Raw genomic sequence first — 17,308 nt, 5'->3', positions numbered from 1 at the left:
CCCAAGCTTGGGAGCCGTTTGGATTGACAAGAAGTAGTCCCTTAACTATTAACTTTATCTCAGTCTTGGTTTTGGATTTTACCTTATGTGCCATGTGTGTGAATTGACTTTTAAGAGTGCTCACGTCAGTGCGTGATACTTAAAATCTTTGTCCTAAAAATATTTTTCCTTTTAAATATGCCTGCCTGACAATTCACGTCTTGATCATTACATCGTTAATGGCCTTTAAATGGAAGAGAAACGTGTAGGTATTTCATTTTGTAAAACAATAGGTGTTAGAGAGTCTTAATCCGCTATCTATCAAAATCCCATAAATTAGGGACTACTTGCCAGTGTGTCGGCGGAGGGATTCAGTGCATCTCTGTACTGAGGCAGGCTGTCCAGACTTGCTTGGTGGAGAAAAGGGCAGGAGCGGAGCACAATTGAAACGAGTGTTCGTGCGTGTGCGCGCGCGAGTACGTCAGTATGCGAACGTGTCTTCAGGCGCGTGCGTTACTTTGTGCATAAACTGACAGTGACTCAGATGAATAGCCTCAGTGTGCTCGTTTTTATTTATTTATTTAAAACAGAACAGTTCAAAGAGTTGCGACCTGGATGTGTTTGTGTGCACGAGCCTGTGCGCGTGTGAGTTCACAGGTGTGTGAGCAGAATGGGGGATGTTTCAGTGTTAGCTTTAGCAGGAGCTCTCTCACCTGATGCTGGGAATAAACCCACTAACCTTCGCAGTAACACTCTCACAGAAGCCACTGCTCCCGTCACCAGTGCCTGCTGCTGACATGTAACAGCCTGTTACAAACTCCTCCAGCTCTTTCTCTCTTCTTTCTTTCTCTGTGGCATCACCACTTCCTCCTCCCTTTCCCAACCTCCTCCTCTTCATCCTCTCACTTCTCACCTTATCTCCTCACTGCTGCTCTCTCTCTCTTTCTCCATCTCCTTGTTTTTGCTCCTGTTTCTTCTTCACTACTTTACCCCCTTTCTCTCCTGCCTTCCTTCCTTCCTCCCCCCCTCTCCCTCTTCCTTCCTAAATATCTGCCCTAATTCTCCTTCTCCTCCCCCCTCATCTCTTGTCTTCTATCTGTGCCCCCTCCCTGTTTTTTTTCTCCTCCTCTTCTTCCTCTCCCTTCCTCTCCCCCCTTCCTCTCTCCATTTCCTCCCCTCTTCTGCTCTTCCACATCCCCCTCACCCCTTTACCTTCCAGTAATGACTCTTTTCCTGTCTTTCTCCCTTCCCCTCCTTCCTTCTCTTCAGCCTCCTCCTTACCCTCTTCCTCTCCCCTGTGTCTCCCTCTCATGTCGCTTGTAGTTTTCAACTCTGTGTGTGCGTACGTGCAGATTCTTCCCCTCCCCCATCAGTTTCGCTTCGCTCTTTTCCAACCCCCCCTCCCCTCTCCTCCCCTGCTCCTCTTCTTCCTCCCTCCCTCTTCTTCCTCCCTCTCCAGTCTCATTTACACCCTTTCCACCTCCTCTACCCTCCTTTCCTCTCCCCTGGTGTCTCCCTTCCCTCCTTCCCTCCTCTCCTCTCATTAGTCAGTGTCCATAACTCACCCCTCCACTCCACTGTCTCTCCTCGTGCTCAGTCCTCCAGTCCCTAACACATCCTCACTAATGAACAACTGCTATATTTCTCCCCTCAGCCCTTCTCCCCTTACCCGTCCTCCCCCTTTTCTCTCTGTCCTTTCCTCTCCTCATCCTCAGTCCTCTCCTCCACTTGTCACTCCATCTCCCCCCCACCCCCCCACCACCTTCCCTCCTCTTCGCGCTCGGTTTCTCTTCGATCTCTCAGAGCCGAGTGTACCTCCTACTCTCTTTTTTAGCTCACTCTTTCTTCCACCTCCTCCCCCCCACCCCCACCCCACACACAGACACACACCCAAGCTCTCCACTTGTCTCATTTCTCCTTCTAGCCTGTCTGTCTGTCAGTCTGTGTGCTCTTCTCTCTTCCATCGAGGCAAAACGTGTCTCCCCTACTATCTTCCCAAGTCTTCAGTCCCCCTCCTCCCCCTGACTCCCATCCCTCCATCTATCCCTCCTTTGACTCCCCCGAGTCTCTCTGATCTCAAGAGATGCAAGGTGTAGAATCAGATGCGATAGAAAGGATTCTTCCTGCTGAGGTTGGTTGTAGCTGCCGTTGTACTGGAGGACCACTGAATGTTTCTGCTCGTTTTAGTGCCACGGTGAAATGTGATGAGGCCTCATCGGTTTGCGACAGAAATGGATCAGGGTATGTAAATTCAAGCTGAGTAAACGTTTAAAAGGACAATAACATCACTGGAGTGTCTGCTGCACAGCTCGGCCTGCTGTATATCTGCAATGTCATCGTGTGCACAAGAAATTAGGAACTCTTGCATAATAGATAGGCAGCCGTGTCTCAAGGCCGCATCACTTTTACCTTTTTTTCCCTGTAAAGCACTCTCTGCTCACAGATCAGGTGTTAATTTCCTGAGGTTCTGTACTCAGCATGTAGTGCTCAAACCCCCACAAGTAGGTTCCAGGCCTTAGTATAAACTGTAATACAACAAGATGAACTTAAAAAGACACACACAGAAGCACTAACACTGCCATCCATTATCAGCCATGTTAGGAGCATGACTGCACTCAGCAGATTTAGTGTCAGTATTGACTGATGCAAACTTCAGTCTGATGCCGGTGGAAGTTAGTCAACAAAGATAGTCAGGATCCCTGCTTTGGGGCATAATTTACTGAAAAACTGCACAAAAACACAACATTCAGTTTTTGAGACACCTTTCTTACAGTCAAAAGCGTTGTTAAGGTGGAAAAAATGGACTTAGCCTCCTTGGTTTATCAGCTTAACTCAGAGGTAGTTTATCCAGTACCAGTCACAAACTGTAGCTTAAGGCTAGAAATCTGCAAAAGGGTGCAACTCATCCAAACCCTTAAATTCAGTTGTCCAAAATTTAAAAAAAATAACACACAAAAAGCGTCATGGCCAGCTTTGGACTCTTACATGGCTCACACAGTTTAATAATATTAGCATATTTAGAGAACAGAACGATCCAGCCACTGTTCATGCACTCTTAGAAGTAGAAGAGCCTCAGGCAATCTCTTAGGTTTCCTCATTTTTTGGGTAATATTGACTTTTTTCAACTAAAACAAAAACACCCTAAAGTTTACCCAGTAACAGCTGGGATCTGGGATTGGTTGTGTTTTTGAGGTCTGGATTCTTGTTTAATACTGTTAGTATGTCACTTTCTGCTTAACATCTGTTGTTGCTTTATTTGAGTTGGGTTTTTTATTACACTCTTTAGGATTTGACTTCCTGCTTGGGCTTTGTCAGTCTTGTGAGTCACTTCAGGTTTGTAATATTTTTACGTTTTGTTTTCTGCCTTGATTCTATTATTCTATCCTCCCCAGGGTTTCTCTGAGTCATGTTTAGTCTGGGGTTTCTTGTTTGCATCTACTGTCTGTCTTTAGTTTCATGTTTTAGTTTGGTAACATCTTTTCTCTTGTTCTCTGGTTTTGAATTTTATTTCCAGATTGTCAGATTGCCTTGATTAGTTTCAACTTTGTCTCTTTCCGTCTTATTTCCAAGCCCCAGTGTATCATCTGTGTGTATTTACAGTCCTGTCCTTCCTCTTAGTCTTTTTCATATAGCATCAGTGTATCTTCCCAGGTGAATTTTCTCTTTTTCTGGCTTCTTATGAAGATTGTGGGTTTCTTTTGGTTCCTTTTTTCGACTTTGCTTTTAGACAAATTAAAGTTTGCTTTTGAGTCTTTAGTTCATTTCAAACTTTACACCTTAGCTGTCCAGCACAGTTTTTACTTAAAAGCTCTAGTACATATTGACACGTTTACTTCTACTTATTCAGCTTTGTAGCCTAAATTGCAGTGTAAAGCAATGAGTCAGTAAGCACTATTGCTAATAAATCTGTTGAATTATTAACTATAACGTCACCAAAGCTGATGCAACTCAAATCAAGCACAACAAATCCCTTTGAGTCACAGTAAGCCAGTGATGCCATTTTGGCATCTTTTGTTGAAAAATGGTGGTTGTCATTAAAAAAAAAAGAGAGAGATACAGCCCAGGCGTGGTACAAGGGCCTCCAGGGCTCTGAAGAGGTACAGTTAGTGACTGTCAGGACGCGACCCTGCATTTTGAGTTTATTTTGTATGCCTGATTTCTTATGATGTATTAGAGTAATGGTAAGTTCTAGTGTCGTAATTAGGTTTTGTTTAGTTAAAGTTTCATCCATGCTCCCTTCTGTTGTTTTCTGTTTCCTGTGTAAGTCTCTTGTCCTCTATATATGATTTTTAGTTATGTCTGTGCCTCGTTCCCATTATCTGTTTCCATGTAGCTCTCCTTGTGTATCATTCCGTCTCCCCAGTCTGTTATATGTTTCATGTCTGTGTTTTCCATGTCATATTGTCAAGCTCTTGTCATCACAGTCTTCGTCTCATTATGTTTCCTGTTTTATTTTGACAGTCTCGTGTTTCCATGTTCAGTGTGTTTAGTTTTGTTTCCCTTGTGGCATCATGTTAATTTGTGTCAGCTATGTTCCTCATGTGTTTCCACTTCCCTCATTACCGTTCTGTGTATTTAAGTCCTGTCTTCCTTTATTCAGTGTTAGGTTGTCTGTTGAGTTCTCGTCATATTTCCAGGTTTTTTCATGTTCAAGGTTTTGTTCTTTGTCTCTTTTGTTTAGCATTTAGTTGTTCCCAGTTTAGTTCTGGTTAGTTTTGCCTCAGTGTGCATCTGCCTTTTGTTTTGTACCTTTTCCCAGCCACAAATAAACAGCTCGCCTTTTGTTAAATTATAATTTCGTTGTCTGCATTTGGGTCCTCCTCCTCCCTCCATATGGTCTGCCAGTGCAAACGGTGACATGTGATGTTCAGCGGGTCGTCAGTAAAAGTTCTTTAAGGGATGATATAATCGGTAGCCACAGCAATCTTAGAAGCAATCTAACACTCTGAGGTCCTAACATTACTGAAAAAAAATCTTAATTATCAGGGGGTTGTTTAAATAACAATACTAATATGTAATTAAAGCTGCAAGCAGCGATATGAGGGCCCTCGCACCCCAGCACGTCGAGCCAAGCCCAACACCTAAAACCAGTGCGTCCGATCTGATGTCACACTGATGGAATTCATGCAGTTAACCACCAGCTAACATTTCATCTAATTCAACCATTATTATAGTCGTCCCACTAGGTGGCGCTCTAACCATTACTGACAAATGGCATAACAAACATTTCCGAGCTCGAGTCTCATCACGCCTGCGACCTTTGGGAGAGATTGGACATTGTGTTTTTGAGTGACAGCAGATTACTGCTTTTTGGCGAGCGATTGAAACTCCACGTGCCGCCATGACCACCCCGTTTCCCTGAACGTAAAAAGCTTCGCAATTTAACATCACAAAGGTCTTTAGATTCCACACAGAGGAGATCGCGGCAATATGATGAAATCCCTGGGAGGAGTTCGTCAAAGAACGGTGGCTGAAAAGAAGGGAAATTGTCGCCAAAATTACACATTAATTTCAATATGGCTGACTTCCTGTTGGATTTGGAATATTGCTCCAAGAGACTTTTTTGTACATCATGATATCTTCCATAACCTTACCAATTTTCAGACTCATACATAAAACACAGAGCAGGGGCTGTTGTTTTGAAATTTTGTAGGGGGCGCTGTGGAGCCATTTCGCGCTATTCACGGAAAGTGTTCACATAACAAGAAAGCCCTCATCACATTGGAGGTGTGTGCCAAATTTCAAGACTTCTTAAACTTCCCAAGCCCCTCAAAATCCGTTTCATCTTTCATGGTGAACCGTGTTGCCACCAGGGTGCGCCGTTCAGTTTAAAGTCACAATTTTCTCACTGAAGCATCACGAGGGACTGATTGTGATATTCACCGCTTTTGAGGTGGCCACGATGTACCTGTGAAAATCAGTACAACAAAATGTAAGACATGACATTTCCTGTTCCCACTAGGTGGCGCTCTATGTAGTCCTGACAATGGGCACATCAATCTGTTCAGGGCGGGTCTGACATCATCCCTGTAAAGTCTGGTACTGATCAGACTGGATTTCATTGAGTTATACTAATTTGTTTCCTCATGGTGAGACATCAATGTTCGCCATTCTGCAGGGGTCACACCCTCTGACGAAAAGTCACAGTTTTCACTGTAACCCAAGACCAACACCTTAAGGCTTTCCTGAAGAAATTTGAGGCCGCAGATGTCATCGATCACAATACTATACCCCGAAGTGTAAAACATGACACTTCCTGTTCCCACTAGGTGGCGCTGTCCCTCATGTCAAATATGGCAGTTGAAATATGTTCAGGGGTGGAGCCTTATCATATGTGTGCTCTTTGGTCCAGGTCGGACCATGTATGACAGAATGAGAGACAATAAGATTTTCATGGCGAATCATGGAAATTCGCCATGGTGCCACGGCCTCACCATATCATGAAAACTCAAAAGCTCCGCAATTTAACATGGCCCAGCTGTGTAGTTGACACTGACCAAAGATGAAGCTTATACGACCAAATCCCAAGGAGGAGTTCGAAAAAGTTCGAGGCATGGAAATGGCAAAATTAAAGCCAAAATATCACTTTCAAGTCCAAATGGTGGACTTCCTGTTGGGTTTGCGTCATTGGGCCCACAGACTTTTTTGTTCGTCTTGGCATGATACACATGTGTGCCAGATTTCATACATGTAGCTCAAAAGATGTGTTCTTAGGGCTGCATTTAACAACGCATAGGTGGCGCTACAGAGCCATTTCCCAGTGCTCATATATAAAACCATTAAAATACAAAATTTTTCACCAGACCTGGCATGTGTGCAAAATTTCATGAGTTTTGGAGCATGTTAAAGCCCTCAAAAAAGCAATTCATTTCAATGAAAAATAATAATAATAATAATAATAATAATAATAATAATAATAATAATAATAATAAACAGAGCAGATACAATAGGGCCTTCGCACTCTCGGTGCTCGGGCCCTAATAATCACTTTTTTTGATAAACAGACATTGTTACCAGAGTTATGCTCTTATATGAAACTGAATTTTGACAAGTGGTTATCAAAATCCTGTTTATTAGGTATCCAATCAAATGGCACTTCTTCACATTTTAGAGGTGTTGGATCCACATACACTCAGTGGGCATTTTATTAGGTACACCTTGCTAGCACTGGTCTGGATCCTCTTTTGCCTTCAAAGCTGATCCAATAAGGTGCTTGAAACATTCCTGAGATTTCGCTCCATATTGACCTGACAGTATCACACAGTTGCTGCAGATTTGTCAGCTGTGCATCCATAATGTGAATTTGTCGGTGACTAGTGACTTGTCATGTTCAAGAAACCAGTTTCGGATAATTTGATCTTTGTGATGCGGTGCGTTATCCTGCTGCAAGCAGCCATCAGAAGATGGTACATGGTGGTCATAAAGGGATGGGCATCTTCAGCAACAATGGCTGTGGTGTTTAAACAATGTTCTGTTTGTACTAAGGGCCCCAAAGTGTGCTAAGAACACATCCCTAACACCATTACACTACCAAAAGTTTGAACTATGATACAAGGCAGGGTGGACCCAGTCTTTCATGTCATTTTGTGCTAAATCTCATTGTTTGAGCAGAAATTGAGACTCATCAGCAGTGTTGGGACTAACGCGTTATTAAGTAACGCGTTACAGTAACTACGTTATTATTGTGGTAACGAGCACGGTAACTAGTTATTATGCCAAAACCAGGAACGCGTTACTCGTTACTGGGATTTAGATAGGCTCGTTATTCGTTACTTCGTGTGGTGGCTATCGCGGAGCTTCCACAGATTCACCAACATTAGCAAGTGGTGGAGGCCAGCAGGTGGATGAAGGAAAGGGGAGGCAGGAGGAGGAGAGACCCGAGGCGGCCGCCGGTCCGAGTGTCAGGTGAACTGAACTTCAGGTAAGAAGTTATGACCTGCAGTCTATCTGGTCAGATATAAACCAAGTTTAGGTGGAGTTTATTTTCGTTATGCTGACTTTTTCGTACTGCGTACTAGCTACCATGATGGAGTTTCTATACAGCTGGGTGGGTGCTATGATGTTACTGATGTTGAACTTTATTTTGTTCATAAGGTTAATTATTAGAGTTGCCAACCGTCCCCTAAAAAACAGAATCGTCTCGTATTCAGAGAAAATATTACGCATTTCGTACTGAGGTGAAAAGGAACACAGTTTGCCCTGTACTTCAGCTACAATGAAAAAGACACAAAGCTGGAGCTGCACAGCTGCCTCTTCTTCTCTCATTCTCTCCCCCCTCCCTCTCCTGTTTCTACTTCAATCATTAAACTGATCAATGATCAGCTGTTCGGCTTTTCTCTCTTGTTTGTTTATCGCCCACTTTGTGCCAGAAAGAGGAAACCAGCGGATGTCGCGCTAAACAACAGCAGTACGTTTAAGCTCGATCAGCTGTTGTTAGAATTTATTTAATATTAATTTCTAGTATCAGCTGATGTTTGCTGGAGCCACAGCTGCAAAGCTGCTGGTCATGATATCGGTTTGGTTATCTCATGAGAGGGAAACATGAAGATGAAACCAGGAGATGTCCTTACTGAATCAGAGCTGAACAGGTGATGGAGAAACAGGTTTACCTTTTAGGTGACATGAATGAGTTGAAGGGAAGTTATGAACTGTTTCTGAGAGACAGATAACACCAGGATCCTTTTCTAAGTAGCTGACAGCTGGTAACTGTGCAGGGGCGGGTCTAGCAAAGTGTTGCCAGGGGGCCAGGTTCCCATTAACAGGGAAAGGGGGGCACAAAGAAATACTTTTCTTTCTTATTCTCATTTAAAATGTCTAGCTTTTAAAAAATAATTATCTGAGTCTTACAACAAATGATTGATAGATTGATACATATATACCATCAAAACAGTGTACATCACTGTCACAACAGCGTTTGTTTTCATTCAAAGGCTTTATGATTTTTCCTATAATGGGGGGCCGGTCTCTAGTCAAAATGCCCGGGCCGATTTCTTGTCCCAGTCCAGCTCTGTATGCAGCTCATCTGCAGTCTGGAGTTGCCTACATCTTCCTATTCAGAAGGCAGAATTTCCGAGTTCTGAGTACAATCGAAAGCACCACGACTGCAGTTTTTGTGTTGGATGTAAAAAGCACACATGACGCTGTGACGTAGGCTAGAATCATGGCGGCAGTCAACGACGGTCCAGTCGGGGGATTTCTCTCGTGGAAATATGCACATTATTTTTTCCTTTCTGTTGGTAGGTGGCACAGTGCACTTGTGGCAAGTAAGCAAGCTAGAAGACTGGCACTCTTGCTGGGTATCCAGTTGTGGAAGCAACACATTAACAAGAGAATTCTGAATAAAACCAAAGTTATTTTCCCTAGTAACTAGTTACTTTGAAAGTAACAAGTAACTTGAAGTAACTGAGTTACTTTTGATAGAAGTAACTAGTAATGTAACTAAGTTACTAATTTAAAGTAACTTACCCAACATTGCTCATCAGACCAACACTGTTTTTCCTCTATTGTCCAATAGTGTGATTTGTACCCTCATTGTCTTGTTCTTAGCTAACAGGATTGACGTTAGGTGTGGTTTTCTGCTGCTATAATCGATCTGCTTCAAGGTTCGATGTGTTATGTGTTTAAAGATGCTCTTCTGCATGGCTTGGCTGCAGTGAGTGCCTATTTGAGTTACTGTTGCCTTCCTACCTGCTTGAAGGAGTCTGGCCAGAGAACTGCTGCTCGCTGGATATTTTCTCTTTTTTGGACCGTTCTCTGTAAACTCTACAGTATGTTGTGGGGGAAATCCCAGCAGACCAGCTCTTTCTGAAATATTCAGATGACCTATCTGGCACCAACAGCCATGCCACTTTCAAAGTCACTTAAAATCACCTTTCTTTCCCGTCCTTCAGCAGGGCATCTTGATGATGTCTATATGCCTAAACGCACTGAGGTGCTTCCACTTGACAGCTGATCAGACATTCCCTTTAACAATCAATCAATTGGTTGGCGAGTAATAAAAACAAATCTGGTGAGACTAGTCTGAAAATAAATAAAACATTAAATATTTCCAGTGAATAGAGATAGACGTGATTCTGGAGGCAGATATCAGATATTTCAGGTCAAATATGGATCCTGTGCAGCATTTTTAACAGTGAGACAGCCACGAACTGGATATCGAGTCTCTCTTTTTCAGTTCTACGCTGCAGAGCTCTCTGTGCTGAAAGAGGCCTCGTTCTCATCCACGATTCTCCTTCGGTCCTTTCCACACTGCATCTGTTGATTCCCTCTCTCATCCTCCTCCCCTCTGCTTCTCTGTGTCTCCCTGCTGCCTCATCTTTCACCTCTCTCCTCCTCCTCATCCTTTCTCTTGTATCTTCATTTACTTTCCTCTTCACCCTTTCAAGTTTGCTCTCATCTGTCCTTGTCTTGATATTCTTGGTTTGTGCCTGTCTATATATCTATCTATGTATGCACAGAGCATTGCTGAGCTTCACAGTTGTGCGCGCGAATATTTATATCGGTATATGTGTGGGTGGTAGTGGGAGGGGGGGCAGCTTGCTTTTTAGTATCCCCTCATATGCTGGTCTCTGTGCATATTTACAGACAAAACAAAAGAAAATGTAGTCGAATAGTTTCTGTTCAGGTCCTGTTTATAATTCTGTGTTTCTGCAGTGGCTATGCATCCAAAAATAAAAGAAGACCGGCTTGTTACAGTGAGTATGGGGCCTCAGTAGGCTTCGTCGCGCCCCCTACTGACACATGAAATAAATAGTTTTTCTACTAACAGCCAAGAGACAGATTCCCTGAAGACAAAAGACTGTGGGCGGGGTTTAGAGACTGGGCCATCTGCGCTGGGGAGGTTACTGAGAGAGAGAGAGAACCCCCCATACACAGGGCCTTTATTTGCATTATGGAAAAGTGGGTGGGCTTGTGTCGGTGGCCATTTCATATCCCACCAAATCAAGAATTCCCAGAGTCAACAATCCAGAGTCTAATAATTAACCCTTTTGTTTTGGGCTGGCCTTATTCTAGTCAGCGCCAACATGTGGAAAAGTACTGAGGTGGCGACCCTTCAGTCAGCTTCAAAACGGGCCCGCACGTCTGATCAATGAGATTAAAATTTATTTGGAAAGGTAATTCATGGTATTCAGAGTTACTTCACCACCCTTTACTCACCAGTATGATGTCATAAACTCCAATTACTGATAAACAGAGTCTTTGGGATTTAAGAGCGTATGCTCCAGATATAGAAGAGCTGATCATAGATGATATGTAACCATAGTTAACAGCTGAAGACCCTTAAATTTAGCAAAAACCCAGTACGCAATCAGTACCCCAAACTGTTCATATGTACAGGAAACACTGTAGTTAACCTGCAAAATGTGGAAGCTTGCTCAAAACCTTTTATTCTCCTCTCAAATTAACTTTTCACAATAATAAAAGAGTGTCATCACTGACATCGAATGCCTACTGCACCAGATTATCATTTTTCTGAGGAGAATGTTGCTACTGTGTCCCAAAGTGAAAACTCTACACATGCTGAACTCATGAGGACAAGGTTTTACTTGAGAATTAAGAGGAATTTGTATGTGTGTTTGTGATCCAAATAGATTGTTTCCTCTCAGCAGAGAAGTAACAGTCTGTGGAAATCATCACATGCACATTATGTCGTCTGCAGAGCCCCCGGGGTGAAAGTCATAAGTATTTAAAACAATGAGTTACAGTTTTTCGTAACAGCTTTTGCACATTTTTTGCTAAAAATGTTGATGTTCTCAATTCTGAAGCAGCTTTTCACATTTTTTTTTCATTTTAAATGCAGCGTTGCCGGAATAGTTAATCATCTGTCAAGATTTATTTTTTAGTGTAACTAAAGAAAGTCACTTTCACCAAAATAACATATTTCGGCAATGTGTAAACCAATGTGTTTAAACTGTGAGGAGATGAAGTCAGAATCATGCTGGATTTCCTGAGTGAATATTCTTCAGGTGCTGATTTCACTGCCACGTGGCTTTAGTTTGTACATCTTGATGCATTCTCAATCATCCAGGTAAGTAAATCTCCAAAAGTTGATTCTGTTCATCTGGACGTAGCGTTTTCCGTGGGAGAAACGTTTCGTCACTCACCCAAGTGACTTCTTCAGTCTCAGGTTTAGTTTGTAAAAAGCACCCTTGCACTGTCATGCACTGTGAGGGGAATACTTTTTCCTCAGTGGTCACACATTATAATCAACTACAGTTACAATGACAGGAAAAAAACCCAACTTTATTTGTAAAACACAGGGTTACAGAGTGCTTCACATTGAAGATCAGTATACAGACATAATCAACCATACGTTCAGACATTCATGCCAACATACACACATACATGCACATAGTTGCAAACTATGGGCAAAAATAAAGGGGACAAGATTACATGTTAATCTAATCTATGAAAATGAGTTTTCAGCAGTCATTTAAAACAAATAGGCGATAATAGGAGAACCAGCATGTCAGCTCTGAGCTCTTGTGCTTTACTTTCTAAGCTGTGACACATTCTTACTCCTATTCCTTTTTTATTGGCAGACTATTTCTCCAGCTAAATATTTTCTCCTCCATCTTCACAAATTGTTATAACTCCACTTCAGCGACGCTCACGACCCCGTGGGGTTGGCTTATTCTGAGAATTAGGCTTACCCTGAATGCGATGGCTCGCATAATGAAATAACAACAGCACATTTTAGAGAAATGTTATCAATTTTGCTCACAAAGACATTTATGACCAATATTTAAAAGAAGACTAGAATAGCTACCTCCTCATTATTCAGAACATAGACCAGTTTCGGTGAACTGATTCACCATCGAACTGATCCAAAATAAATAAATCAATACATTTAAAGTATAAAATATATGATGGACAGGATCGTGCTACTGGATACACAAACGTACTCTGTAAATGTAGCATAGAGTTTGTGTAAGCTGCACTCTAATTGTGTTGTTGGAGGATTCATCTGTCAGGATCTTGGATGTCAGCTGCACAATAATACCACCTTTAATTTCTGGGACATCAGTCTTTTAAGTCAAAAGTCTTATTAATGTGGAAAAAACAACACAAATATTGCATTTGCTTGAGAACAATACATCTACTTTGCCCACATGTAAACTGTAGACAGTATATTAAGTCACTTGTGTTAATGTCTTAAAACATTTCCAAACAATAACAATAAAAAATCACCGTGAAGCATTTCTTATGTTTTTGATAACTTTAAACGCAATTTGAGAACGAAGCCAAAGCAACAGAGAAAAACTGCAACAAGCAGGAACCTGCATATAAATATTTTACCAGGGCTACCGTCTGCCCATGGATGAGGAGCCAGGATGTGTGGCGGTGAGAGGCATCAGAATATAGGAAGATGCAGACGAGTGCCGCATACATAGCAGTCCCTCCCTGATATTTTTCAAGGAAGATAACTGAGAGTGTGTGGTTACGTGGAGCGACAGGCTGTGACTCTGAGCACTGGGTATTTAACACCTAGTGGGGTTGTGACCTTGAAGTTGGTCCCGAGAGTCGTTGACCCACCCTCTGTCATCATGCGAGTCGTTACAGTTCACACGAGCCAAAGTGTGATAATGTGTGACCCTTAACAAGTCACATGACGAGCAGCCATGTGTTCTCAGACAAATATCTGTAGCTTGGTACAGCAGACATTTACTAACAAGTAGAAGACTTTTAGAAATATAAGCCTTCTACCTTTGACTTGTCTGTTCACACGGTGATAAAGAAACTTATGGAAAAAATACGGAAAACAAAAAACAAACATATACAGTGGAAATAAAATTTGCAATAGTGTATTACAACAACAAAATAACTGTAAAATCTGTTACTCCATTTACCTGCTGACAGTCAGTCCTCATATAAATCCCCCCCTGCAGTAAAAGCAGTGAAGAATCTATAGTCTTGCTTCCTCGTTACCTGAGCAGCTCCTCCATGTTCATTCAGATTTTGAATACTAGATGGACTCTTCACCTTAGTGGTTTAAATGTTTGCCTACCAAGTGAAAGCTCTCTGGTTTGATTCTGGGAGGAAACACAAATCCCTTCGAGGGATCTATCAGGAAGGACATCTGCTGTAAAAACCCTGCCAAGCCAAATATGCAGAGCTACCTGCTGTGGTGACCTCTTGTGACGAAGGAAGAGGCAGCTGAAAGTAGCTTCTCATGTCACATGCAATTTCATTTACATATACATATTATACAGGCAGTAACTGTTCAAACGATTGACAATTGTGCCTAATTATTTGCCTGAATGTGCTGAAACATGTGCAGACACTAAGAAAGAAGGAGAAATGCTCAGTAGTAAAAAGTATACCCTAGCAAGGATAAATGATGAGGCAGTATAGGAAATATAAACTCTTATGTCAACCTTTACTGGCTTGGCTTCCATTTAGAGCAGACTGATCTAGTGCGAACAATTCAATTGTTGGATGCGGCATTAGAAAGAAGTCACTGTGGTAAAGAAACCAGAAAAAAGCTGGAAGATCAAGGTCAGACCACTGGCTGTTATTAGGAAAAACAGCAGGGCTGTCCTAAGGAGACAAAATGTTACCACAAGTTTAACAATACTGCGATATTTACATGAGCCGGAAACTACTTTAAATCTTTACAGATTTATGCAAATCAAAGTTTTTTCTTAAAACAACATGCACAATCCTTAAAAGGGTTGTGTTACGTCTGCACAGCAGAATTCAACACCTGGCGACACGTGGGTAAAAAAAAAAAAAGTCAGTGATTCTGAAATAAATAAATAAATAAATAAATAAATAAAGTAAAGCCCTGTATTTTGACAGAAGTGGCCCAGGTGGAGGTATCAAGCATCATAAGCAAATATCAAATTTAAATATATTCTCTCTATTTGACCTTTGACCTGTACTGTGACCTTAAATTTGTCCTTCCCAGTAGCAGAAAATGTGTAATACTTCAGAGTAAAGTTGCATGATTTTTTAAAAACATACTGAGTGACGTGACTCCCAGAGCGCGCACCAATGACATGCAAATTAAACCTTTGCATTTTCACTGTTGGTGCCCCACATTGTTAAATGATGAACTAAGTTTGGTTGTGGAGATCCACAGAGAGACATGCAGCCAAGAAGAAGAAACCAACATGTCATGCTACATGTCATAACATTATCCCACCTAAACACAACATGCTGGTCTGGCCTGGTAGGCTGGAGCCCAGATAAATTTACCGTTAACAGACCCTTTGTGTGAACCGAACAACGCTGCTTTGTTTTGTGGTGTAATTTTGTCTCTATGTGGAACTGTTTTTTTTATTTATTTTAAAATGTTACAACGTATATAGGTGTGAAATGTAAAAACTTCAACATCATGGGAAACAGCCAATCATTCATTTAAATTGTTATATTTGGATTCAGCAAAGTCATTAAGAAATGTCACATTTCATCTCTGGAAAAAAAAAACTGCTGACCAGTGTCATCGTTTAATGCAGATAGTTTGTTTTGATAAACAGTTAAAGGTTTTTAAATTGCAACTCTTTTCACATTAGTTATAATGTTTTGCTGCGTGTATGAGCTGATTGGGGAAATGCATCTTGTTTTACAAACGCTGTAAAAAACAAAAGAGAGTAATTGAGAAAAACTTTCATTTCTAGCTTCAGTAGAATGAAATAAGAGCTGCAGTATGAACTGGCTAATTTCCCAAACCTACACCTCCACCTATTGGTCATTGTGGCAAACTCCTTCTCCAAACATGGTAGATTTGCCCGGAGCAGCATGGGGTTTCAAGCTGTGGCAGTTATCTTTCACTCGCATGATTAACTATGAGCTATAGATGCACAACTGAGAAAAGTGGAGTATTTTGTTTGTATTCTAATAAAATCTTAGCAAAATAGCAGAAAAGACACTGAAATTTTCTACTGGAAATTCCAAACCGATAATTATGTAACTATACTTTGAAATCACTTTCTTTTATTCTTTTCCATGTAAATTATTAAATTATTAAATTATTTAACCACTATTACTATTAGTAATAATGATGATGTAAAGTATTGTGATGTAAGTGCTAGCGAAGTAGTGAATATATATTGTGAGAAAGAAATATTTTGAAAAACTTGCCCCAAATAAATATATATATATATATATATATATATATATATATATATATATATATATATATATATATATATATATATATATATATATATATATATAAACACAACTGAGAGACTAAGTGGTTGGGCTAGTGTACAGGAACATCTGGGTGATATACATTAGAAGCCTCCAACTCCTGGTGGGAGACAATGCTAATGGGGGTAAGGTCCTGTGGGACTTAAACCAGACTGACAACCAGACATATTGGTGTTTGAGAAGGAGAAGCAGACCGCAGTGGTGATAAATGTGGCAATCCCAGCGGACAGCAACATCAGGAAGAAGCGGCACATAAAAATAGAGACGTACCAGGGGCTGAAGGAACAGCTGGAGCAGATGTGGAAAGTGAAGTCCAAAGTGGTCCAAGTGGTAACATTAGCATTAGATGCTGTAACACCCTAAACTGGAAGAGTGACTTCAGCAGGCAAATGTACCATAATTTCTCTAAACCTCCACTGCTTTGCATGAAAACACAGACAAAGCATAGGAAAATGAACAAGCTCACGTGTGAAATGTGGATGGTTTGTTTTCAATCTGAGAAAACTTGTTCAGAACACAGTCGGTGCATTATAAAAAAAGAAATGTTCGGCTATAGGGTCTTATTTGAAAATACAATGTTTACATGCGTTTTCTGCCATCTATGCAGCTGTTTGACACATGCGCGTTTGAGTGACGGTCACGTCATGTAGAGGTGCTCCACGGTGACCAATGGAGGCTTCACGATCACTTTTATTTTACAGGTTTGTATAATGTTTTTGACTCAGATAACCAGAACTGGAAAAAAAATCTATTTAATGAGATACCAGATTACTGTAGCTACCGCACATGTTACTCCCAGCCTGTCTGTGTTGCTCTTATTTATGAGCCTTTCACGTTTTAAGCATTATTCTGTCATAGAAGGAGTAGCCGTAAAGGTCAGAGGTCATCCTCCTGGTTCTGAAAGTGCCGCGTGCTTCCTGACCTGTGCTGTCTGGCGCTCTGTCGTCACAAACAAGGAAACCATGTTCGCGCTAACGCAGCGGTGCGTTCAGGTACTGTCAGAAAAGTGACCAACAGCTCTTTCAGGAAAGCTACTTCGCACGTGGTAGCGTGGCCGAGCGGTCTAAGGCGCTGGATTAAGGCTCCAGTCTCTTCGGGGGCGTGGGTTCGAATCCCACCGCTGCCAGACATTTTTCAAGTACACATAGAAAGCTACAGTTAATACACAGGA

The 17,308-nt window shown here is 41.5% G+C and overlaps 1 non-coding gene across 1 annotated transcript; it reads left to right on the top strand.

Annotated features, from left to right (window-relative positions):
- The first annotated feature begins 17,181 nt into the window (after positions 1 to 17,181).
- On the top strand, positions 17,182 to 17,263 carry trnal-aag (transfer RNA leucine (anticodon AAG)). Its single transcript has one exon. It is a non-coding gene; the product is annotated as a tRNA-Leu (tRNA).
- Positions 17,264 to 17,308: the final 45 nt, after the last annotated feature.

The sequence above is a fragment of the Pelmatolapia mariae genome, linkage group LG3_W, assembly GCF_036321145.2.
Source record: "Pelmatolapia mariae isolate MD_Pm_ZW linkage group LG3_W, Pm_UMD_F_2, whole genome shotgun sequence".
Taxonomy (NCBI): domain Eukaryota; kingdom Metazoa; phylum Chordata; class Actinopteri; order Cichliformes; family Cichlidae; genus Pelmatolapia; species Pelmatolapia mariae.
The sequence above is the reverse complement of the archived record's forward strand: the minus strand, read 5'-3'. Positions and strand labels throughout refer to the sequence as shown.